At 40.4% G+C, this 26362-nt stretch overlaps 2 pseudogenes across 1 annotated transcript; one reads left to right on the top strand and one right to left on the bottom strand.

The window, feature by feature from the left end:
- Positions 1-1647: 1647 nt before the first annotated feature.
- LOC696937 (keratin, type II cytoskeletal 8-like) lies at positions 1648-26362 on the bottom strand (annotated as a pseudogene). Its single transcript, XR_013399691.1, has 5 exons — positions 26144-26362; positions 23727-23773; positions 16127-16191; positions 6255-6330; positions 1648-3295 (listed from the first exon to the last, which is right to left on the bottom strand). The product of XR_013399691.1 is annotated as a keratin, type II cytoskeletal 8-like (transcript).
- On the top strand, positions 14679-15723 carry LOC100430852 (carboxy-terminal domain RNA polymerase II polypeptide A small phosphatase 2 pseudogene; annotated as a pseudogene).

The following is a 26362-nucleotide window of genomic DNA, read 5'->3' as shown; positions in this document are numbered from 1 at the left end:
TATCCTAAAGTTCATATGGAGCTACAGAAACAGCCCTAATTGCCAAAGCAATTGGATAAGCAAACAGAAAGAAGCTGGGGGCTTTACATTACCTGACTTCAAAATATCAGGTACAGTAATCAAAAACAGCATGGAATTTGTAGAAAAATAGATAAATAAACCAATGGAATAAAATAGAGAATGCAGAAATGAAGCTACCCATCTACAACCATCTGAACTTTGACAAAGTCAGTAAAATAAGTTATAGGGGAAGGATTCCCTAGTCAATAAGTGGTTCTGGAATAACTGGCTAGAAATATAAATAAAAATAAAGCAGACCCTTGCTTTTCACCACATTAAAAAGAATTAACTTGAGACAAATTAAAGACTTCAATGTGAGACCTCAAATTATATAAACCCTAGGGAAAAAAGACCTAGAAAACACCATTTGGACATTGGCCTTGGTAAACAATTTATGGCTACATCTTCAAAAGCAGTTGCAACAAAAACAAAAATTGACCTGTGTGACCTGGTTAAACTAAAGAGTTTCTACAGAGCAACAGAAGCTATCCAAGAGTTTAAACAACCCACAGAATGGGATAAAATATTCATAAACTAAGTGCATTTGAAAAAGGTCTAATATTCAGAATCTATAAGGAACTTATATAATTCAAACAGGATAAAACAATCCCATCAAAAAGTTGGCAAAGGACAAGAGCAGGTATTTTTCAAAAGAAGACAATGCAAGAATGGTGTAACATACAAAATGGTATAACATATACAAATTTGATGAATCAGGGTGATTAGTACTTAGCAACCCCTACAATGTTTCAGAAACTATTCTAAGTCATTTACACACACTATACTTAATAGCTAAGAGTCTAAAACATAGAATACAGAAATTTGTGAAAAATGACAAATTGAAATATTTACAATCATATTAAATAACATTAAGATCACCATATATTAAATGTTTAACATACGGTAGCTAAATGAACACAAGGAATGATAACTTTATTAGAAAGTTTGTCTACCAGTGAGAGAGAAAAATTGGTAGAATTTTTCAGCTGTAAACAGAAGATACACACTGTATTCCAATAACAGAGGGGTAAATATAAATGGCAAAGTTTTAGGTCTGACAATATCGTTAATTTTATAAAAGCAAAAATTCAAGAGGTCATATATTTTAGGACACTAAAATGACAGTAGAAATTATAAATTTTAATCAACAAGTAATATTTACTCATATACAAATTGTATTTTAATTAATTTATAAAATAAATAAAAAATCCCACAAATTACTTTTATGAGGTAAGGGAAATACTAAAGGAAGCATAGTGACTCGAGTCAAAAGACTTGAATAAGATAAATCATTCTATCAACTTAATGTTATACAAAAACAGTGATTCTGTTTCTATCTAGGTCAGTTCTGTTCACTACAGTTAAGTATATGTGTTCAAAAATGCACATAAAACAAAATCCTAAGTATCAAAAGAACTACCGTTTACAAATGACGCTTACTACACATTTGAGAGAGATGTTTTTTGTTGTTGTTGTTGTTTTTTGTTTTTGTTTTTTTGTTGTTGTTGTTGGCAGAGCTAGCTGAGGTTTTATTTTGGATCGAAAAAAGAAGCAATTGAATTGTTTTATAGCTGGAGGCATGGGCAAGGGGGGTCCCCACGTAGTAAACTCCCCTGTGGGTGGGCTGAAGGCCCTCAGTTGGGTCTCCTGTTCCCAGTGGTACCCTACATAGCGGTCTCCCTCCCAGGCTCTGGGGCAGCACAGGAGGGGTAGGCTGGGAGGGGGTGCCGCAGCTGTTCATTTGGGCAGGACGTCAGAGGACTCGGACACCAGCTTCCCATCGCGTGTCTCGATCTTCTTCACAACCATGGCCCTGGAGGAGCTGGTGAGGCTGAAGGAGCTGGAGACCGCACCAGAGCCAAAGCTGCAGCCTAGGCCGTAGCTGAGGCCCGGGCTTGTGAAGCCCCCATAGGCCAAGCTCAGACCACATCCAGAGCCGCTGGTGGTCTTCGTATGAATACTCATGTTCTGCATCCCGGACTCCAGCAGGCTCTCCTCGCCCTCCAGCAGCTTCCTGTAGGTGGCGATCTCAATGTCTAGGGCAAGCTTGACGTTCATCAGCTCCTGGTACTCACGCAGCTGCCGCACCATGTCTTGCTTGGCCCGCTGCAGGGCGGCCTCCAGCTCGGACAACTTGGCGTTGGCATCCTTAATGTCCAGCTCTCCACGCTGCTCGGCATCTGCAATGGCGGCCTCCAGGGAAGCCCTCTGGCCTTTGAGGCCCTCAATCTCAGCCTGAAGCCGGCTGATGTTTCAGTTCATCTCGGAGATCTCAGTCTTGGTGCGCCGCAGGTCATCCCCGTGCTTCCCAGCCAGGCTCTGCAGCTCCTCATACTTGATCTGGTACATGCTCTCAGCCTCAGCCCGGCTGCGGTTGGCGATCTCCTCATACTGTGCCTTGACCTCAGAGATGATGCTGTCCATGTCCAGGGAGCGGCTGTTGTCCATGGACAGCACCACAGATGTGTCCGAGATCTGGGACTGCAGCTCCCGGATCTCCTCTTCATACAGCTGCCTGAGGAAGTTGATCTCATCAGTCAGCCCTTCCAGGGAGACTCCAGCTCTACCTTGTTCATGTAAGCTTCATCCACATCCTTCTTGATGAGGACAAATCCATTCTCCATCTCTGTACGTTTATTGATCTCATCCTCATACTTGTTCTTGAAGTCCTCCACCAAGCCCCTGCATGTTGCCAAGCTCTGCCTCCAGCTTCAGCTTCTCCTGTCCCAGAGTCTCCAGCTGCCGCCTAAGGTTGTTGATGTAACTCTCGAACATGTTGTCCATGTTGCTCCGAGCCGTCTTCTGCTGCTGCAGGAGGCTCCACTTGGTCTCCAGCATCTTGTTCTACTGCTCCAGGAACCGTACCTTGTCTATGAAGGAGGCAAACTTGTTGTTGAGGGTCTTGATCTGCTCCTTCTCCTGGGTGCGCAAGGCCTGGATGTTGGGGTCCACCTCCAGGTTAAGGGGGCTCAGCAGGCTCTGGTTGACCGTGACTGCGGTGATGTCTCCCATGCCGCTGGCTCCACCATAGCCGCCGCCCAGGCCACCCCGAAAGCTGTTGTTTCCCACTCGGGAGAAGCTTGAGGAGCTGATGCCGGCACCGGGCCCACTCGTGTAGGAGCGGCTGCTGAAGGTCCGGGGGCCAGAGGTGGACACCTTGTAGGACTTCTGGGTCACCCTGATGGACATGGTGGAGGCAGGAGTGGAGGCAGGTGGGCCGAACCAGGAGGAGATCCTAGAAGGAGGGGAGATGAGAGAGATGTTTTGAATGAAAAAATAGAATATCTCATAGGATGATGTTGTATGCTGCTCAATGTCTATGAAATATTCTACTTGTGTACACTGTGGATATTTGTGCTTTCAAGAAAAAATGGCTACATATTTTTAAATATTTTAATGTAGACAACTAAAAACCTTCAAGGAGTTACAAGAACACTAAAAACATTGAATAGAGTTTAAAAATATATAAGGACTTGATGAGAGCAAAAGCAAATCAAGAGAATGAGCCAGAGAAGTAATCAAACTGGAAAAAAAGTGATCCCTTCAGATACTGATTGATAACAAGGATGTCAAATCTGCCTGTTGTCCGCCTTCCTCCAAGGAAAAATGGAATAAGCACAGAACACGACTACAGACATCTCAAATGTGATATTTCCCAAATATTGGAACCAAGTTAAAAACTGAAGAACACAAGCAATTAAAACCAAATCTCTGAAGAAAAACTATGCCACCACTTTCCATATTAAAATTATGTTTAAAATGTTAAAATACAACAAAAAATAGAAGAATATATTATTTTGGTGAAAAAAACAAGAGGCTATAAAGTTTAAAAGCACATTTGAATAACAGCCCAGTAGAATGTAAATAATAATAAAATTAAGACAATGTATAGGTTAACCACTAAATTAAACAGAGATAAAAAGATTAGTAAACCTGAATATCGAGTAAAATGAATATAGCCAAATATAGTAAAGACAGGCAACATTTTATAAGATATAATTTTAACTAGATAGAGGTTGGAGAGAAGCTAACCATTTCTAATTATTTATTAGAACAAAAAGTATGAATGAGGCAGAGCAAATAAGGCCAGCCAGATCCAAGATTTGGGGAAAGAAAATCTTTCCCTCCACGGAAGCAGCCTCAAGGGCACATTGCAGAGAGCCCGGATCAGACAGGAATGATAAATGGTTGTCATTCTTGCAATCAGTGTTATTATTTTTCTTGCAGCTCAGGTTTATATAACTGTTCTAAGTCAAGTAAATTGTCTAAAGCTGCACAGCTACTAAGAGACTAGGATGGCAGTCCAGACCAACTCTGTTAAATGTTCATAATCTCCATAGACTACACTAACTTATGAAACTTCCCTGGATCTTAGAGGCTCTGGAGAGTGACAGTTCTGCAAGTAGAGGCAGAATGTATTTGAGATTTTTATCCATCTCTTATTACCCTTTACCATTAGGAATAATCTCCTCTGAAAAATGCTTCTGAACCACCTTGGAAGGTCTTTTAATAATTTAAGAAAATGGCTGAGGGCTGAGAAATCCAAGGTACCACATTATACTATTTATTTTACATCATAGGAAAAATTTGAAAACACATAGAATGCACTCCACATATATATATATGTGGAGGCTATTTATGTTTTCAACATAGATTAAATCAAATTACTGTGCCAGAGACAGTCTCTTCTCTAAAAGCAAGTGACATAAAAACAGATCCTCAAAGAGACATTTTCTCCTGCTGCAACTTAACTAAACAGCTGAGTATGTCTTCAAGTCGTACTTTGAGTTTAATAGAATAAATTTGTTTTCCAAGACCCCTAATCTGGCAATACCAATGGGTCAAATCCCTGCAACAGACATGAAAATCACAAACAGCTAATGCATTCCTCATCCTGAACCAGTGCTTCTGAACCCTGGCAGCATATTAGAATCACCTGGGAAGGGGCTTTAAGCATTCTTCAAACCCAAGTTGCAGCACAGCAATAAAATAAAAATCTCTGGATTGAAACCCAGACAGCAATAGTGTTTAAAGTTCTTCATTTGATTACAGTGTGTGGCCAAGCCCAAAAACCACTTCTTTAAACCAGGACCTTTTGGTGAACTAGTTACAAATTATCTTTCAAATGCATATAAAATATTTTCTACTGAGACGCTGAGTTAAAATTTCTGAGCAAATATAAAATATTTAATTGTTTATTGATGTGCAACATACATACAGAAATGCACACAGAAACATTCATGTAAGACTTGATGGATTATAACAGAGCATTAACTTTAACAACTGAGAAATTAAACTAGCTTTACTCATACCAAGAAAATAACTTACTCCCTCTCTCCCTTTTCAAAGGTAATCAAGTTAACATTACAGACAAATTTTGTCTATTTATGCAAGTTTTAACAAAAAAACTATTTTTAACATATAAAAATAAAATAGTATAGTAGATCTGTTATCCAGCTTCAACAACTACTAATCAGGTGTGGTGGCTCACACCTGTAATCCCAACACTTTGGGAGGCTAGGGCAAGTGAATCACAAAGTCAGGAGATCAAGACCATCCTGGCCAACATGGTGAAACCATGTCTCTACTAAAAATACACACACAAAAAATTAGTCGGGGTTGGGGGTGGTGGCATGCACCTGTAGTTCCAGATACTCAGGAGGCTGAGGCAGGAGAATCTCTGGAACCCAGGAGGCAAGAGTTTCAGTGAACCGAGATCACACCACTGAGCTCCAGCCTGGCGACAGAGTGAGACTCCACCTCAAACAAATAAATAAACTCAAAATGAATTAATTTTTGGTTGTTATTAAAATGGAATTTTAAATTTTATTTTTCAGATAGTTTGCTATTAGCATACAGAAAGCTACTACTTTGTTGATTTTCTACAACTTTACTGAATTCGTTTAGTAGTTCTAATAGTTTTTGCTGTAGTGTTTAGAGTTTTTCACATATAAGATTATTTTGTCCAAAATCACAGACCATTTGACTTCCTCCTTTCCAATTAGTATAGCTTTTATTTCTTCCTCTTGCCTATTTTCCTTTGCTAGGACTTCCTACATTGAGTAAGAAGGATGAAAGTGGGGATGCTTTGTCTTGTTCCAGATCTCAGAGAGAAAGCTTTCAGCTTTTCCTTACTCAGTATAATGTTAGCATTGCTTTGTCATAAATGGCCTTTATTGTGTTGAGGCACATACCTTCTATTCCTAACTTGTTGAGAGTTTTCATCATAATGTTGATTTTCATCCAATGCTTCTTCTGCATATGCAAAAGCTACAAAAATTAAAATACCTAATGTAGTGGTTAATACTGGGTGTCAACTTGATTGGATTGGAGGATAGAAAGCATTGATCCTGGGTGTGTCTGTGTGGGTGTTGCCAAAGGAGATGAACATTTGAGTCAGTGGGCTGAGAAAGGGAGACTCACTCTTAATTGGGTGGGCACCGTCTAATGAGCTGCTAGTGAATAGAAAGCAGGCAGAAAAACATGAAAAGGAGAGACTGGCCTAGGCTCCCAGGCTACATCTTTCTCCCGTTCTGGACGCTTCCTGCCCTCAAACATCAGACTCCAAGTTTTTCAGCTTTGGGATGTGGACTGGCTCTCCTTTCTCCTCAAATTTGCAGACAGCCTATTGTGGCATCTTGTGATCTGTAAATTAAAACTTAATAAACTCCCATTTACATATGTGTGTATATATATATTCTCCTATTAGTTCTGTTTCTCTAGGGAACCCTAATACACCTAGCAACAAACTTAACTAAAAAGGTAAAAGATCTCTACACTGAAAACTACAAAATGTGGATAAAAAGTATAAAATACAAATGAATAAATAAAAAATATTTTGTTTATAGACTGGAAGAACACTGTGAATACAGCTACACAGAGTGATCTATGGACTTAACATGATTTTTATCAAAATACCAATGACAATTTTTCACAGAAATAGAAAAAATATTCTATACTTATGTGGATCCACAAAAAACTGTGACTAGACAAAGGAACTTTCAGCAAAATAAGCAAAGTTGAAGGCATCACTTTATCAAACTTAAAAACTTGCTGTAAAGCTATAGTAACCAAAACAGCACTGTACTGGTATAAAAACAAACACGTAGACTAATGTGCCCAATAAGCCCAGAGTTGATTTATGCACCTAAAGCCAATTGATTTTCAACAAAAGTACCAAGAATACACTTTAAGGAAAAGCTAATCTCTTCAATAAATGTTATAGGGCCATTTAAATATTTATATGCAGAAAAATAATACTAGACCCTTGTGCCTTGCCATATATGAAGATCAACTAAAACTAAAGACTTAAATGTAATATGACAAATTATGAAACTCTTAGAGAAAAATGTAGAAAAAATGCTTGATAACATTGGACTGGGAAAGGATTATTAAAATAAGGCTTCAAAACCTAGGCAACAAAATCAAGAATAAGCAAACAACATTATGTCAAACTTAAATACTTTTTCATATTAAAAAAACAACTAAAAGATTGAAGAGACAACTTAGGTGATGAAAGGAAATGTTTTCAGGCTATACATCTGACAAAAGGCTAATATTCAGAATATATAAGAAACTTCAAAATCTCAAAATAAAACACACATAATCTAATTAAAAATATGCAAAAAATCTTAATGATGTTTGTCAAAAAGAGACGCAAAAATGGCTAACTGCAACATAAAAAGAGGCTCTACGTTACTAATAATCAAGGAAATGTTAATCCACACCACAATGGGGTACCACCTCACTCCCATTAGAATGGGTGTAATAAAAACAAATAAATAAATAAATAAAACAAGTAGTAGTGAGGATATAAAAAAAGAGTGGACGTATACATTGTTGGTGGAATTGTAAGTTAGTATGGCCATTATAGAAAACAATATGGAAGTTTCTGAAATAAATTAAAGATATATCTATTATATGATCCAGTAATTTTACTCTTGGGTGTATATCCAAAAGAAAGGATATCACTGTGTCAAAAAGGTATTTGCATTCCCATGTTTATTACAGAACTATTTATAGTAGCTGACATATGGAATCAATTGAAATGTACAGCAACAGATAAATGGATAAAGAAAATGTGCTATATATATATACAGTGAATATTCAGCCATAAGAAAGGATAAAATTCTGTCAGTTAAAACAGCATGGATGAACCTTGAGGATATCATGTTAAGTAAAATAAGCCACATAGAGAAACACAAATACTTTATGATCTTATTATCTCACTCATTTGAGGAGTCTGAAAAAAAGGGTTGATATAAGCAAAGAATACAACAGGGGTTACTAGAGACTGAAGCAGAAGGATGGGGAAAGGCTGTTTAACAGGTATTGGGTTACAATTACATAGGAGAAATAAGTTTTTGTTTTCTATTACACAGTAGAGTAATAATAATTAATGAAAAGTGTTGCATATTACAAAATAGCTAAAAGGGACCAGTTATGGTGGCACATTCCTGCAATTCATACCTTTTGGGAGACTGAGGTAGGAGAATCACTTGAAGGCAGAGGTTCAAGACCAGCCTGGACAACAAAGTGCAACCCCATCTCTATGAAAAATAAAAACATTACCCAGGCATGGTGGCAGGTTCCTGTAGTCTCAGTTAATTAGGAAGCTAAGGTTCAAAGATGGTTTGAGGTTACAGTGAGCTATGATTGCACCACTGCACTCCAGTCTGGGTATTAGAGCAAGATCCTGTTTCTAAAAAAAATTAACAAATAAAGATAAAATAAAATAGCTAGAGAAGAAGCTTTTGAATGTTCTCACCACAAAAATAACAAATGCATGAGGCAATAAATATACTAAGCACTCTGATTTTTATCATTATACAACATATATATATATAAAATTGTTTCCCCAAAATATGTACAATTGCACGTGTCAATTTTAGAAAATGAATGAAGACTATAATGTAAAACCTGTAGCTGTAAAATTCCTAGCACAATACAGAAGGGTGAAGCTTCATGACAATTGGTCTTGACAATAATTTGGGGGAGGTAATATCAATGGATCAGACAACAAAAGCAAGGGAATACACATGGTACTAAATCAGTGTGTCAAAAATATCCCAAACAGGCAAAGCAGAACATGGAATAGATATTTGCACATTTATGTACATTGTAGTATTACTCACAAACATACTACCTGGAAGCAAATGTGCCTTTAAGAATGAGTAGATTCAAAAAACAGTGCACTTATCTGCACTGGGATAGCATTCAGTCTTAAAAATAAGGAAATCTTGAAAAGTACTACACTAAGGACAAATCTTGAAAACATTCTTAACGTAAAATAAGACACTCAAAAAGGAAGACTGCATAATTACACTTATGTAAAATATTTAGTCAAACTCATAGAAACCACGTGTTGTAGTCTCAGCAGTGCACCAAGATGTCACAGTCTCTCATCTGAGATAATACCCAGAGTCCTTTGTTCTACCTCTAAGGAGATTAGGGAGCGTGAATACGAAGGTGAGGTTAGAGTGAAAGTTTAATAAGCAAGAAAAGAAAGTTCTTTGACAGCAGAGATAGATGTCTGAACGGGGTACCCTCTATAAGGCTGGGGTCCAGGGTTTTTATGGACTGGGAAGGGAAGGGAAGGGAAAGTGCCTAGTTCACAGGCTGTCTTGAAAAACAAGTGGCTCAGCTTGGCCCAGGACTTTGGCCTGGGATCAATCAGGAGCTGAAGGGATGATTCATAGATTCTGCTTAGCTTGACCCAGGACTTATCAGAAGCTAAGGTGAAAACTTGACCCAGGAGCTTGGCCCGGGAGCAATCAGAGGCTGAAGTTAATATTCACAGAGGTCAGACTTACAGTCCAAATAAAGGAGAGTGTTGACCGGAATGCTTCAGAGCCCACTGTGGTCATGCCCACAAAAGGAGAAGAAACTATTGCCTGGGAGCCCACTGACTGTACAAAGGAAAAAGGCATTTCTTTTTTTCTTTTCTTTTCTTTTTTTTTTGGGGGGGGGGATGTAGTTTTGTTCCTGTTGCCCAGGCTGGAGTGTAATGGTGTGATCTCAGCTCACAGAAACCTCCGCCTCATGGGTTCAAGCGATTCTCCTTCCTCAGCCTTCCAAGTAGCTGGGATTACAGGCATGCAGCATCATACCTGGCTAATTTTGTATTTTTGGTAGAGACAGGGTTTCCCCATGTTGGTCATGCTGGTCTCATACTCCTGACCTCAGGTGATCCACCCACCTCTGCCTCCAAAATTGCAGGGATTACAGGCATGAGCTGCTGTGCCTGCTCAAAGGCATTTCTATGCCAGGTTGATTTTGTTCCTTTATCTGAGTGAGCTGGAGGTTTGTGCAAGTTTTTAACCAAATGGGCCAGAGGTTTTTCTATCTGTGCAGCCGTGGGCATGACTTCAAGCACAACACCATGTACTAGTTCCCTTGTTAGTGCCTGCTGCTTGATTTTTTCCAGGCTTTTTTTTTTTTTTTTTTTTTTTTTTAATGTTATGCAGGGATGAGGCACTGACCCAAGGGCCAGGGACTTTCCATGGACCCTTCTCTTGCTATGTACCTAAGGCAAGTTAACTAAGTTCCTTCAAAAGTAATGAGTATTCACTTTTGCTTTAGTGAGACAAAAATTATCTGAAACCTATTGCAAAACAATAGAACTATACTTACCACTTCTAAACCATATACTTAAAATGTTAGACATGACAATGACATGTTTTTAACTACAATTAGAAATTTAAGACTACCTAAAATGCACAGTTACAAAATCTTTCAAACACCACCTTTAAATAACAAAAAGTTCTTCTCACATAATTATATAGATTTAAACTATAAGTAGATTGTGAATTTAAGATTATTTCCTGGACTACTCACTTAGACAGAATAACCACTAGAAACCAAGAAAAGAGGGAAATTTATAGCACTAATATCCACATCAAAAAGCTAGAAAGGGCTGGGCATGGTGGCTCATGGCTGTAATTATAGCACTTTGGGAGACTGGGGCAGGCAAATCACTCAAGGCCAGGTGTTCAAGACCAGCCTGGCCAACATAGCAAAACCCCATCTCTACAGGAAATACAACAATTAATTGGGTGTGGTGATGTACATCTGTAATCCCAGCTACTCGGGAGGCTGAGACAGCAGAAATCACTTAAAACCAAGAGGTGGAGGTTGCAGTGAGTCGAGGTCATGCCACTGTACTCCAGCCTTGGTGACAGAGTGACACTCTGATGAAAGGAAAAAAAAAAAAACTAGAAAGATCTAAAGTTAACAGCCTAACATCTCAATTAAAAGAACTAGAAAACGAAGAGAAAATGAACCTGAAAGCAAGCAGAAAACAAGAAATAACCAAGATCAGAGTTGAGTTGAAGGAGATAGAGGCACTGAAAACTCTTCCAAAAAAAAAAAAAAAAAGTCAACCAATCCAGTAGGTGGTTTTTTGAAAAATAAAATAAAATAAAATAGATGGAAAACTATATAGGCAAATAAATAAGAAAAGAGAGAAGAATCAAACTCAATTAGAAATAATAAGGGAGATATCACTGATCCCACAGAAATATGAACAACCATCAGAGAATACTAGAAACACCTCTATGCACATAAACTAGAAAATCTAGAAGAAATAGACAGTTTCCTTGCAAAATAAATCCTCCCCAAGACTGAACCCTGAATAGATCATTAATGTGTTCTGAAATTGAGGCAGTAATAAATAGCCTACCAACCAAAAAAAAAAGCCCATGACTAGATGGATTTGCAGGTGAATTTGACCAGAGTTACAAAGAGGAGATGGTATCCTTTCTCCTAAAACTATCTAAAAAATATTGAAGACAAAGAAGTTCTCTCTAACTCATTCTATCAGGCCAGCGTCATCCTGATACCAAAACCTAGCACAGATACAACAACAACAATAGCAACAAAGCATCGTGCCTATATCCTTGATGAATACTGTGCAAAAATCCTCAATATAATACTGGCAAATCAACTATAGCAGCACATTAAAAAGTGCATCCACCACAATCGAGTTGGCTTTGTGCCCAGGATGCAAGGTAGGTGCAACACACGCAAATCAATAAATGTGATTTATCACATAAAGAGAACTAAATACAAAAACCACAAGATTATCTCAATAGATGCAGAAAAAGCATTCAATAAAATTCAACATTCCTTCAGGTTTAAAATTCTCAATAAACTAGGAACTGAAGAAACATACCTCAAAATAATAAGAGCCATATACAACAAACCCACAGCCAACATCATACTGAATATGCAAAAGCTGGAAGCGTTCCCCCTGAAAACTGGCAAAAGAAAAGGATGCCCTTTCTCACCACTCCTGTTCAAAATCGTATCAGATGCCTTGGCCAGGAAAATTAGGAAAAAGAAATAAAGAGTATTCAAATAGAAAGAGAGGAAGTCAAGTTATCTTTGTTTGCAGGTGACCTGATCCTATATTTAGAAAATTTCATTGTCTCAGCCCACAAGCTTCTTAAGCTGATAAGCAACATCAGCAAAATCTCAGGATATAAAATCAATGTGTAAAAGTAGCTAGCATTCCTATACACAAACAACAGGCAAGCAGGGAGCCAAATCATGAATGAACTTTCATTCACAATTACTGCAGAGAGAATAAAATACCTAGGAACACAGCTAAGAAGGAAAGTGAAGGACCTCTTCAAGGAGAACTACAAACAATTGCTCAGAGAAATCAGAGTGGGCACAAAACTAATGGAGAAACATTCCATGCTCACGGACAGGAAGAATCAGTATCATGAAAACGACCATATTGCCCAAAGTAATTTATAGATTCAGTGCTATTCCCATTAAATTACTATTGACATTCTTTACAGAATTAGGGAAAAAAAACTTTTAAAATTCATATGGAACCAAAACAGAGCCCAAATAGCCAAGCCAACCCTAAGGAAAAAAAAAAAAAAAAAAAAGCTGGAATCATCACTCTACCTAACTTCAAACTATACTAGAAGAGTACAGTAACCAAAACAGCATGGTACTGGTATAGAAACAGACAGATAGACAAATGAAACAAAATAGAGCCACAAACCTGCAACAATCTGATCTTTGACAAAGTCAACAAAAACAAAGAATTAGGGAAAGGGCTCCCTATTCAATAAATGGTGCTAGGAGAACTGGCTATCCATATGCAGAGAATTAAAACTGGAACCCTTCCTAACACTATATATAAAAATTAAGTCGAGATGGATTAAAGACTTAAATGTAGAACTCAAAACTACAAAAACCCTAGAAGAGAAAATCTAGATGATACCATTCAGGATATAGACATGGGTAAAGATTTTATAACAAAAATGCCAAACGAAATAGCAACAAAAGGAAAAACAGACAAATCAGGTCTAATTAAACTAAAGAGCTTCTGAAGAGCCAAATAAACTATCATCAAAGCTAACAACATAGAGAATGGGAGAAAAATTTTGCAACCTATCCATCTGACAAATGTCTAATATCCAAAATCTACAAGGGACTTAAACAAAATTTACAAGAGAAAAACAACCCCATTAAAAAGGATATGAAAAGACATATCTCAAAAGAAAACATACATGTGCCCGACAAACATGAAAAGCTCAACATCACTGATAATTGGATAAATACAAATCAAAACCACAATGAGATGCCATCTCACACCAATTACAATGGCTATTAATAAAAAGTCCAAAACAACAGATGCTGGTGAGGTTGTGGAGAAAAGGTAACACTTTTACACTGTTGGTGGGAGAGTAAATTATTTCAAGCATTGTGGAAGAGAGTGTGGAGATTCCTCAAAGACCTAGAAGCAGAAATACAATTTGACCCAGCAGTACTATTACTGGGTATACACCCAAAGGAATATAAATCATTCTATTTTAAAAAATACATGTACACACATATTCACTGCAGCACTATTTACAATAGCAATGTCAGGTAATCAATCTACATGCCCATCAATGATAGACTGGAAAAAGAAAATGTGGTACATATACACCACGGAACACTATGAACCCATAAAATATAATGAGATGATGTCTCCTTCAGGGACATGGTTGGAGTTTGAATCCATTACTCTCAGAAAAGTAATGCAGGAACAGAAAAACAAACAAACAAACAAAAAAACCACTTATTATTCTCACTTATTAGTGGAAGGAGGTCAGTGAGAACACAGGGACACATCAGGAAGAACAACACACACTGGGCACCTGTTTCATGGCATGGGGGAGGGGAGGGTGAGCATCAGGAAGAATAGCTGTGGATGCTGGGCTTGGTACCAGGGTGATGAGATGATCTGTGCAGTAAACCACAATAGCACACGTTTATCTATGTAAGAAACCTGCATATCCTGCACATGGACCCCTAAACTTCAAATAAAAGTTGAAAAAAAATGCCTATCTGGTGTATTCTCTATGTTAGACCCAAACTGAGGATCCAGAAGCTGCCACTGGGGGAATCAGGGCTGGGGGCACCCTGGGAAGCCACTCCCTACAGGCCGCCTCCCTTCCTGGCCAGTGATGGAAATGAGAGGGGGAATGTGAACAGCGGTGGAAGTCAGACTCTTGGGAACTAAAGCAGGCCCTGGCCCATGTCCCCCAGCCCAGCCCAGACAGTGTGCCCACCAGTCTTCCCCACCCAGTCAGCCCAGCCATCAGGATTGTTAGATGGAACATGGCTCCATCATCACCTAGGCATGTAGGGAAGATGCCCTGGTCCTTACCAAGCAAGGCCTGGTTTCCAAAGTCCTCTCCTAAGAGCCTTCATGTTTGTCACATCTTACAAGGCCCCTTTCTGCCGTTCTTGCACCCAGCATGTTGGCCAGTCAAGTTCCCTGACTGAGCTCTCCACACATAAGGAGGAAGCCAACACCACTGCTAAATCAGATCATCTCCAGGGTCTCCAGTATCAGTTATATCAGATCCCAGGAACTTACCTGCTCCCAAGGTGACAGAGGAAGATCAAGGAAGGATCTGTATGGTCACTGACCTGGATGAAACCCTTGTGCATAGCTCCTTTAAGCCAATCAGCAATGCTGACTCCCTAGTGCCTGTAGAGATTGAGGGGACCACTCACCATATCCACGTGCTGAAGAGGCCTTATGTGGGTAAGTTCCTTAGATGGGTAAGTTCCTGAGATGAATGGAGGAACTCTTTAAATGTGTTCTCTTCATTCCAACCTGGATAAGTATGCAGATCCTGTGACAGGTCCGCTGGACTGGTGTGGGGTGTTCTGGGGCTGCCTATCCCATGAGTCGTGTTTGTTCCACTAGGGCTGCTATGTCAAGGACCTCAGCCAACTGGGGATGGACCTGAAGAAAACTCTCATCCTGGACAACTCGCCTGCTTCTTACATCTTCCACCCAGAGAATGCAGTGCCTGTGCAGTCCTGGTTTGATAACACGACTGATATCAACTGCTGAACCTGTCATCAATCTTTGAGGAGGTGAGTGGAGCAGAGAGCATCTACATTAGCCTTGTACAGCAGTGGGCCCTAAGCCTTCCCTGCTTCCCAGCAGTGACTATCACAATGGGGGACTTTCACACCCTATGCCTTTATGATCAGCCTGACAGAGTGGAAGATGGAGCACCTAGCCTCATGGGCATGGAAAGAATGAGAAGTGATTGAAAAGAGCTTTAGGACAGCTTAGATGCTGAGTGGGTGAATGCCAGACCAAGGATGCCCAGAGCTACCTGCCAACAAATTGTTGGGTTCCCGAGATGTGTGTGTGAGAGAAAGAAAGAAAGCATGCGTGTTTTGCCATGAACTGTGGCCCCACATGTAGAGTGTTTCAGTGGGGGAGAAACGGCAAGACCAAGACTTTTCTCAAGTTAGCTTGTCTCCTCTCCTGTCACCCTACGAGCCACTGAGTTCCAAAGGGATGAAGACTATTGAACACTCCATTGCAAATCTGGTCTTTCCTCAGTGTTGCAAGGCCTATGCCAAGGAGAAAGGAAGGGTATGCCTTTTGGTGTTCCAGGCACACATCTTTCTGAAATATTTCTCCAGCCAGTTGTTGCAGACAAAAGTTGACATTTCAGGGAAGATGGAGACTTATGTCTAGGCCAGTACTCAAGTCATCAAGTCTTGTGGCCCAAAGGCTACGCTTACTTACCTCCAGCCAAGTGCCAGAGATGGATCATTTCTGCATCTCCCCAAGGCTCAGGTTGTCTCCCTGCCCTACAAGAGAACAGATAAATGATTTCTGTTCTTTTGACTCTGTTTCAAAATTATCTTTCAACTACAAAAAGACTATCCAAAACTGAAAAAAAAAAAAAAGGAAAAAAAGATGTCATACTTACATAGTTGAAAAACACATAGGTATGTCTATAAGCAACAGACATGGTTAATTCACATATAAATTAAACATCACATTGTTGTAAAGTGTACCGAGTTAAAAATTATCATTCAACTCATAATATCAAGCTTTAAAAGCAAAAATACAATTCACCAATCTGAGAAAACATACCCCCTCCAGAAAAGAAACAAAATAACACAGAATTGAAAATAAGAGGAGACTTTAATGCATAAAATCCTGAATACAGCATAGATATACAATGAAAAGTAATTCTTTAGATATCTACAGCTATTAACTGTGTGTACTCATGAAAAGCAGACATTTCAAGTCATTGGCATTTAATAAATTGCAGTACAATTATACAGAAAATATATTACAATCATTAACAACAGGTTCTAATGAGAAGATTTTAATAAATAAGCACTAAAAAGACAGGTGAATTTTATTATGTTCTCAATATGTTGCTACTATTCTTACCACAAAATGTAATAAAACTATATGACTATAATATAGCTTTCAGGAGCTAAAAAGTTTTATATTTTCAATTAAAAGAACAACATAAATTTTGCAAAAAACGAGCATTACTGAGGTATAAAGTAAATATTTGGAATTAAAATATAACATCATTTAGATACAGACTAAAAAAAGAATATAAATTTTAATGATTCCTTTCTGCCTACTGTGGGCTTAAAATTACAACAAAAAATTTTAATAAATATGTAGCACCTACAAGAAATTTTATTTACAACTTACATAATGTGTAAATTTGAACAATTTATTTTACAACTTTTGAATCTAAAAATCACAAGCTTGACATGCATTTCAGAAAGTGAAACATAAAGGAGAGTAACATAAGCAAGAGGACAGAATGGGAGGTCCTGCATGCACATCCCACACAACATAATGCGACAGCCACAGCAAACATAAGTGCATTTATGAAAACCTTGGGATCCAGTTCAGAGTTTGTGACACCCAGATGGAGGCAAAGACCAAGGAAGACATCTTCAGAGGGTAAGCACTTGACTGTAGCAGGACGAGCCGCAGACAAAACTCCTCAGACACCGGATTAAAGAAGGAAGAGGTTTTTTATTCAGCCGGGAGCCTCGGCAGACTCGCGTCTTAAGAGCTGAGCTCTCCGAGAAAGAAATACTTGGCCTTTTTAAAGGCTTACAACTTTAAGGGGTCCACGTGAAAGGGTCGTGATAAATTGAGCAAGTGTGGGAAACGTGACTGGGGGGCTACATGCATCAGCTAACAGAACAGAAAGTTTTACAATGTTTTTTCATACAGTCTCTGGAATTTACAGATAACACAAGTAGTTTAGGCCAGGGGTTGATGTTATTCTTATTACTTTGTTTAACTCCTAGGACTGGGTGGTGGTGCCAAGGTTGTCTGGCTATTTATCTTACTTTTGTTTCTCTCTCTCTTTTCTCCTGTCTTGTGAACTAGGCAAGGTGGGGGGAGGAGGGCAGCAGGAGTAGTAGTGGTCTCCTTCCTTATCCCCCACTTTGAGAATTTTCACTAATTGGTGGCAGTTCTCACTTTTATTTTTACTTTCTGAGTCTCTTTGCAAGACAGAACAATAGTGGTTTCTGTAATATACTTATGCTGAAGCTTTCTGATGAACCATAGTAGCTATAAAACCTTTTATCATTTGAAGGAACAAGTGTAACACACAGGGGAGCTGCAAGTAACTTTCTATTACCAGTAACATACGTATAATGAGGGTGTTAAATTTTTATAGCTGGAAACTGTTTTCTAAATGAAGACCTAGGATCAAACCTGTGTTAAACCTGTACAGGCACATGTATCAACTTTGTCATGTCCTAAGCAGGTTAGTTTTGTCACTGGGTCTTAAAAGCTTTTTAGCGAGTAACACAGTATATTTTAATAACAGAAGTTTTTCAGAGCCAGATGCTTGAACTTGAGGCATCTGTTTGGGGAAAGAGTTAAAGTAAAGTTGTCTTGAGGCATTCACTCTTTTGCTTCTCAAAGCCATTGGTCTCTTATGTTAGCCTTTTAATAAGCTTAACATGAAGAAACGTCTAGGCTGCCAGCAATGTTTTCAGCCAACTGAGAAAATAGGCTTTTTTTCTGCTTTTACTAAAGAAAGAGGTTCTACTAAGGAACCTCTAAAGGAAGAGGTTCTGGTACCTTCTGGTTTATATGTTTAAAGAATGACTGTAAGACCCGGAATTGTTGCTGGGCTGGCCGAGTTTGGGTTTCCTAAGTAGTATGTGTACAGTGGGGACACCTATATAGGTGTTTCTTCTAGCATGGTTATGGAGGGGTAACAACAACAAAACAACGTACAGCAAGGACAAAAGAGGTCCTTACCTAGGAAAAAGGTTGAATACAGTGACAGAACAATAGGAAAACAGTATTACAGGAAAACTATTAGTCTTAAGATTTTTAACTACATTTACTTGCTTGATGAGTCCTCAAGCTTCGGCGGTGTGTAGACTAGTCAGCCTCCTGAGTGACCAGAGCAGGGCTGTCGTCATCAGCAGTAGCTTGGTCTCATCTCAGGATCAGCTGGGTTGGATAATCTGTGTCCAGCTAGCTTGTCCACTTCTCCTGAGCTGCCGGTGTTAGTTGACTGTGGTGGATCCAAGACACAACACCTGTAACTTTAACAGCAGTGGCAGTGGACAAGGTTACAGTATAGGGCCCATCCTATATGGGTCATAGAAAAATTAGATTTTACTTTAAACAGAGTCACTAGATTTAAAGGGGTGTCAGACTTATAGGCATTTTCATTTATTTTATTATGAACACTTTGTATGGCTATTTTTAAAGCCTGCATTTGCTTTCTTAAGGTTAATTTCTTTAGTTTCTGGCAGTCACCTTTAATTTGACCTACGATTTGGGGGTGGCCAACCAAACAAAATTTTATAGGGCAAATACCTAGTTTGTTTGGTGGGGGTGCACCTGACTCAGAGGAGGACCATAGGCAAAAACTTAATTTTATCTTAAATGAGCAAACAAGTACTAGCACGTACAATAGTCTCCAGCATGGGGCAGTTCTGTAAATTCTATAAGCAAGTTTTCACAAGGTATGGCTTTTCTTACTGTTTAAGTTACTTAGAGGGGGTTTTCCTCCCCATTCCCCCTTTGTAACTCTATTTAGTGGCTTAGCCTTCAGTGAGTTACTGGAATCCAGATACGGCAGAATCTTGCTGCTTTTAACTTTTAATGTGACCATGGGCTCCTGGGAGCCTAATGAAAAGGTGCTTAGTCCGCCCTAGTCTTTATATTCTTCAGCTCCTGTCAGTCTGATCAGATTAGTATTTGGTTCCTACAAGGTGCGGCAGCCCTTGGCTGATGGCCTCTTTGAACATTTACCTTTTTAGTGTCCTTTCCTTTTGCATCTCGCACATTAATCTCTCTCTAGCCTTGTCCGGCTCTTGAATCCTTGCCTAACTTGACTGCTTTTACATTTACATCCACATCCACGTCTTCTCACATGACTAATTTCTCTTTTTTTTTACACTTAATGGTAGTCTTTTTCTTTGTGCTCTTTTTCAGTTTACTGATGTCCAAGCCTGGTCCCAGAGGTCAGGCCTGCTAGAGTAAACTGAGTCCAACAGTTCTACACAATCATGCTTGACAGGGCTCTCTGATACTGGGAGCAAGGGGGTGGGTTCAGGGTGTTACAAACTTCAATAGTTATATGGGGATTTTCACAGAGCAAACTTTGGTACTTGGTGAGTCTAGCATTAGTTAACCAATGATGTCCTTTAGTATTCAATAAAGTCACTACAGCATGGGGGGTCTTTATGTTCAAGTTTTGCCCAAGAGTCAGCTTATCTGCTTCTTGTACTAGTAGAGCAGTTGCTGCCAAGGCCCTCAAACGTGGGGGCCATCCTTTAGAAACCCCATCTAGTTGTTTACAGAGGTAGGCCACCGGCCTCAGCCACAGACCCACAGTTTGGGTTAAAACTCCAACTGCCATCTTTTCTCTCTCTGACACATACAATGTAAAAGGTTTTGTCAGATCGGGTAGCACCAAGGCTGGGGCTGACACAAGTTTTTCCTTTAACTCATGAAAAGCTTGCTGTTGTTGGGATCCCCATTCAAAAGGTTCCCGGTCCCCCCCTTTGTGACCTCATACAAAGGCTTGGCTAATATTGCAAAGTTTGGGATCCACAGTCTGCAAAATCACACAGCTCCTAAGAATTTTCTCACTTGCCTTCTGCTCTTAGGCTACGGTAGATTGCCAATGACCTGCTTTCCTTCTGATCCCAGGCTGCGCTCCCCCTGTTGGATAGTAAATCCCAGGTAATGTACCTGCTGTCAGCAGATCTGAGCTTTTTTCTTGGACACTTTATACCCACAGTCCTCCAGGTGCCAGAGTAGGGCATCTGTTCCCTTGGCACACCCGACCGCCATGGGGTGTCCCAGCAGAAGGTCATCAACGTACTGGAGCAACACGCAGCCTAGGTCTCTGGTGCGAAACTTCTGGAGATCTCAAGACAATGCCTCCCCGAAGATGATGGGGGAGTTCTTGAACCCTTGGGGAAGCCAGGTCCAAGTGTACTGAGTAATGACACCTGATTCCGGATCTTCCCACTGAAAGGCAAACAGCTTCTGGCTCTCAGGGACTAATCTGATGCTAAAGAAAGTGTCTTTCAGGTCCAAGCAGGTGAACCAGGTGTCCTCAGGTGGCAGCAACCCAAACAATGTGTACGGGTTAGGTACTGTTGGATGTAAAGTCACTGTAGCTTGATTAACCAAGTGCAAATCCTGTACTGGCCTGTAGTCCTTGGTCCCTGGCTTGGGAACTGGCAGGAGGGGAGTATTCCATGGAGACTGACAAGAAACTGTAATTCCAAAGGTTCTTAGGTGCTTGAGATGGACCTGGATACCTTCAAGAGCTTCTCTGGGGACTGAGTACTGTTTTTGCCTAACTAGCTGTGCCCAGGCTTAACTTCTATAAGTACGGGGGCTTGGTTGACTGCCAACCCTGGGGGGTTGTCTTCCACCCACACTTTTGGCCACCACTTAGCCAGAGCTGGTCTTATCTCCTGGCTCAGCTCAGTTAAGAAAAGTCTCCATTCATCCTCTCAGGGTACCGTAAGGGTCATAATGACTCCCGTTACAGGTCAGTTTAGCAGCAAAGAGCCATGCTCTGTAAAAGAGATAGTGGCTCTCAGCTTGCTAAGCAAGTCCCTTCCCAACAAGGGAAAGGGACAGTCAGGCATGTATACAAAAACTGGTGAATCACTTTATGTCCTCCTACAGTGTAAGTCTGAGGCAAGCAGAAAGCTTGCTTTGCTGAAACCTCCGTGGCTCCAATTATGTCAATAGTCTTTTTGGATAAGGGGGCGACTGGGGTGGTTACTACAGAATGTTCAGCACCAGTATCTACAAGGAAATCAATGTCTTTATCTCCGACTGTCATCCTGACCATACGCTATTTGGGGGCACTTGAGCCGGGTCCCCCTCAGTCCAATAACCCTTCTGCCAGGTTGAGCAGGGCCTCTTCCTCCTTGTCTAGGGCCTCCTGCTCTGAGTCTCCTTGTTTTCCTTTTAGCTGAGGGCATTTGTTCTTCCAATGTCCCATTTCTTTACAATAAGCACACTGGTTACTCTTAGGGGCATTTGTACCTCAGTTTTGTGTCATAAACCAGCTGCCAAGGGAGGGTTTTCTCCGGAGACTTTACCTCCTTTCTTGTCTACTCTGAGTGGCCTAGGGACATGTTTGTCTTGTGGAGGCGCAAGCACTGTGGGCTCAAGAGTGGGGAGCCTCTCTCCCTGGTAAGGGGAGGGCACCACTGGGATCAATGGTGCCATCTCCTGCAATGGATCTTCTGATGTTGGGTCAAACAGAACTTCAGGAGTTGATTTCCCACAGTGAGTGGAGTGAGATCCTTCCTTGGCTGTCTGTCCCTTTGCTACTAGCACTGCTGCTGCTCGCCCTCTTAGCCACTGTGGGGTGTCTAGCACCAGTTGTAACCAAGTGTCTATCTATGGGAACTGGTCTGAGTGTCCTGACTTACCAGTTACCTTGTGCCATACCTTAGAACAAGGAACCTGACCAGGCTTCCTACTGATGGCCAACCCACTTCTAATGTTGGCCAATCTATTTTACACAAAGTTCTAAGTTTTTCTGGTGTCATAGTAACCCCATAGTCTCCATTAAATCTCTTCTTAGAATTTTTTCAACATAGTTCCTAGTGGAGTGGGCTCACTTTGTGTCTGACCCATGTTTCCTCAAGACAAAGCACCACGCTCACACCACACACACACCACAAAACAAAGAATGGGTAAAAAGGGTGCACACACACATTTTCAGTTTATACCAAACCAGAATCAAAAGCAAAATCAGACTATCCAGAAATCAGAGCCAGGTCAAAACCAAAACCAAAGTATCAAACAATTCAAGTCAAGTCAAAAACTAAAACCAAAGTATCAAGCAATCAATTCAAGTCAAAAACAAAAACCAAAGTGCTGGTACAGGCATGCCATGGGTGATCAGGCCACGCTTCCACTCAAATGGAGTTGGCAAGTTCTAAAGACTAGTCTTACCAAGTTTCAGATGTCCGGACTTAAAGTGCCAGTTCCTTCCCGGTGTTCAGCCACTATGTTGATCCTCCATGGGGGCCTGCTGTACACTGCTCTGAGGAGACGTTCCACCAGGGCAAATGCCTACCCAGGAGTGCTCTCAGGATCTGCATCACTCAAGCTGGCCAGAGTCCCCCACAGGGACATTCTACAGGGCAGGCATAAGCTGCCTAAGGGGCTGCCTTGACCATCTGTTAATCACCTCACTTCCTGGTCAGGGAACCAAGAAATGTAGCAGGACAAGCCACAGACAAAACTCCTCAGACACTGAATTAAAGAAGGAAGAGGTTTTTTATTCAACCGGGAGTGTCAGCAGACTGACATCTTAAGAGCTGAGCTCCCCATGAAAGAAATATTTGGCCTTTTTAAAGGCTTACAACTTTAAGGGGTCCACGTGAAAGGGTCGTGATAAATTGAGCAAGTGTGGGAAACGTGACTGGGGGGTACATGCATCAGCTAACAGAACAGAAAGTTTTACAATGCTTTTTTCATACAGTCTCTGGAATTTACAGATAACACAAGTAGTTTAGGCCAGGGGTTGATGTTATTCTTATTACTTTGTTTAACTCCTAGGACTGGGTGGTGGTGCCAAGGTTGTCTGGCTATTTATCTTACTTTTGTTTCTCTCTCTCTTTTCTCCTGTCTTGTGAACTAGGCAAGGTGGGGGGAGGAGGGCAGCAGGAGTAGTAGTGGTCTCCTTCCTTATGACCAAGTGGCAGACTTGCCAATCATGGTCCCGGCTTCAAAACAGAACACTGCCACATCTTACTTTAGACTTGGCTATAACTTATTTGGCTTTGGTCCGGCCACTGCAACAATCTGCCAAAAACCCAAGAGAATTCATACTCACATGAGATTTCGGTGACAGGCTTGCAGAACTTTGTTGTTTCTGTGTCCCTGAATCAGGCAAAACACACATCCTTTATTTCTCTAGCCATGGTCTGCAAGAAATCTTCACATTGATATGATGAAATGCTAACTAACTATATGAAAAATAATAAAATATACATATCACTAAAAATGGTAAATACATCCTGAAATTCAGAATACTTTAAATTGTTATCATCTTAAACTGGACTGTTAAAATACAAGATGTTTTATGTAAGTCTCATGATAACCATTAGAAAAAAAAAATGTAGTAAAGAAAAAGAGAAAGGAATTAAAACATATAAAAACAAAACATTGGATATGGTGGCTCCTGCTTATAATTCCAACACTTTGGGAGGCCAAGGTGGAAGAATAATAAGCTCCAGAGTTTGAGACCAACCTTAGTAAAATGAGGAAACCTTTTTTTCTACAAAAAAAGTTAGCTGGGTGTTGTGGTACCCATCGGTAGTCCAAGCCACTTGGGTGGCTAAGGTGGGAGGATTGCTCCAGCAGAGGAGGTTGAGGCTACAGTGAGCTGTGATGTGCCACTGCACTTCAGTCTGAGCAAGAAAGCATAAGTTTGCCTCAACAAAAATCAACAATACCACAGGAAAGACAGAACAAGAAAATAAGAAGCAAATGTAAAATGGACAGAAAACTACATACAATAGTAACCGCTTACCTATCACTACTTTACATATAAAAAGATTAATTTATCTACTAAACAGATACTGTTATAGACTGAATGTCATCTCCAAACTTTAGGAGAAAATTTAATAGCCAATGTGATAGAATTAAGAGATGGAACCCTTAAGAATTAATTAAAATATAAGCACTTTGCCCTCATGAATGGATTAATGGTCTTGTAATGGGAATGGGCTAATTATAACGAAAATGGGTCTGTTATAAAAAAAAAAAAAAAACACAAAACAAAACAAAACTCTCTCTCCCTGACATCTTTGGCCAAGTTATTAACCAGCAACAAGACTTTCGATACATAGTAGTGTCATGTTCTTTTGCCTTCCCAGCCTCCAGAATCATGACTCAAATAAATTTCTATTGTTTATTAATTACCAGTCTGTGATATTATGCTATTGCAGCAGAAAAGAGACTAAAACAGACAGGGTGGATGAATGAATCTTTTAAACCCTATAATATGCTGCATACAGGAGATTCACTTCTGAATTAAGAGCATTGGCTAAAAGTGGAAGGATAGAAAACGATATTCCATGCAAATAATAACCAAGGGAGTGCATTGGTAGTTAAGCTTAAATTAGACAAAATAGACTTTCTAACAACATCTGTCACAAGTATGAAATGAGTTTACCATATAATAATAACAGAGGTTAATTTGTCAAGAGAATATTACTATATATATTTATATATCCAAAAGTGAGGCTTCTAAATATAAAAAGCAAATATTGACAGAACTGTAGGGAGAAGTAGAAAGAAATCCAATAATAGAAAACCTTAATGAAATATACAATAAAGGACAAATAGTTGATAGCATTGTAAATTGGCAAGGGGAAGTTGGCCTCATTTGTTGCATTTGAGAATGTGACAAAGTGGGAACTTATACAGCAAGCCTGAGTTAAGCTGGAAATCAGGGTGGTCGATTAGAGGTCCCGCTTACCATATATTAGAAAAACACAGGGGAAAGCCATTACTCCTCTGGAGTGTTAAAATAATTAAAGAGCAGAAAATTAGACTAAAGTGGCTGTAATGCCCTGTGTTCATAGGTTTAAAAAAAAAAAAATCTAAAACCTAACTCAAATACCTTTCTTAAAAATCACTATTCAGGCTGAAACAAAATGCAGTCTTAACCAATTATACACCTGCAATTAACCTCTGATTATATCACCAGGAAATTTCCATCTGGATAGTTCAAATAGGGCGACTACATAACTGTAACCAGTTTTTGAACTTGGGTTGCTTTCTTTCTTACGCACCTTATAAAAGCCTTTCCTTCATGCCCCTTGGGTGGACCACAAATCATGGCTGGGTGCTTTCCATTTCACCAATCGCTGTTTGCTCAAATAAACTGGTTAACGTTTTAACACGGACTCCCGTTAAGTTTTAACAAGAGAGACTGGGGACCTCACGGGCCGCAGCTCCTGCCAGGCACACACCCAGCGGCGGCCCTGATGACCCACCTGGCATCCCTGAACACTCTGGGAAATTCTCAGGGCTGTGGGCGCAGAGCAGGGCGCTGCCGAAAGACTGGACCGGACGAGAGGGGAGGGTCGCGGGGGTGCCCGCTGCTGGCCCAGAGGCCATCTTGCAGCCACAGGGGACTGAGGGCTAAGCTGCCGGAGACCCGGATCTGACTGTGGGGAGGCCGGTAACGCCGGTTTCACAGATCACTTTCCCCTCTCGGGATGCCTAACTCTGCATACTCACCATTTTCCAGCTTCCGGGACGTCCGGGCAACTTAACTATGCGTCCCCAAGGATCCACAGCGCACAGGGCAACAGGGACTGTGAGGGAGTTTCCCGGGGCTCCCAAGGTGCAGGAGGCTCAAGAGTGGAGACAGAACCCAAGCTCCTGCGCCAGCACCAGAGAGAGACAAAGGCCCCGCCAAACTCCAGAAGCCACGCCCTCCTCTCCTCTCCAACTGCG

The sequence above is a fragment of the Macaca mulatta genome, chromosome 10 (assembly GCF_049350105.2).
Source record: "Macaca mulatta isolate MMU2019108-1 chromosome 10, T2T-MMU8v2.0, whole genome shotgun sequence".
In the NCBI taxonomy this organism is placed as follows: Eukaryota; Metazoa; Chordata; class Mammalia; order Primates; family Cercopithecidae; genus Macaca; species Macaca mulatta.
Note: the sequence above shows the minus strand (reverse complement) of the source record. Positions and strands in the feature narration are given on the sequence as shown.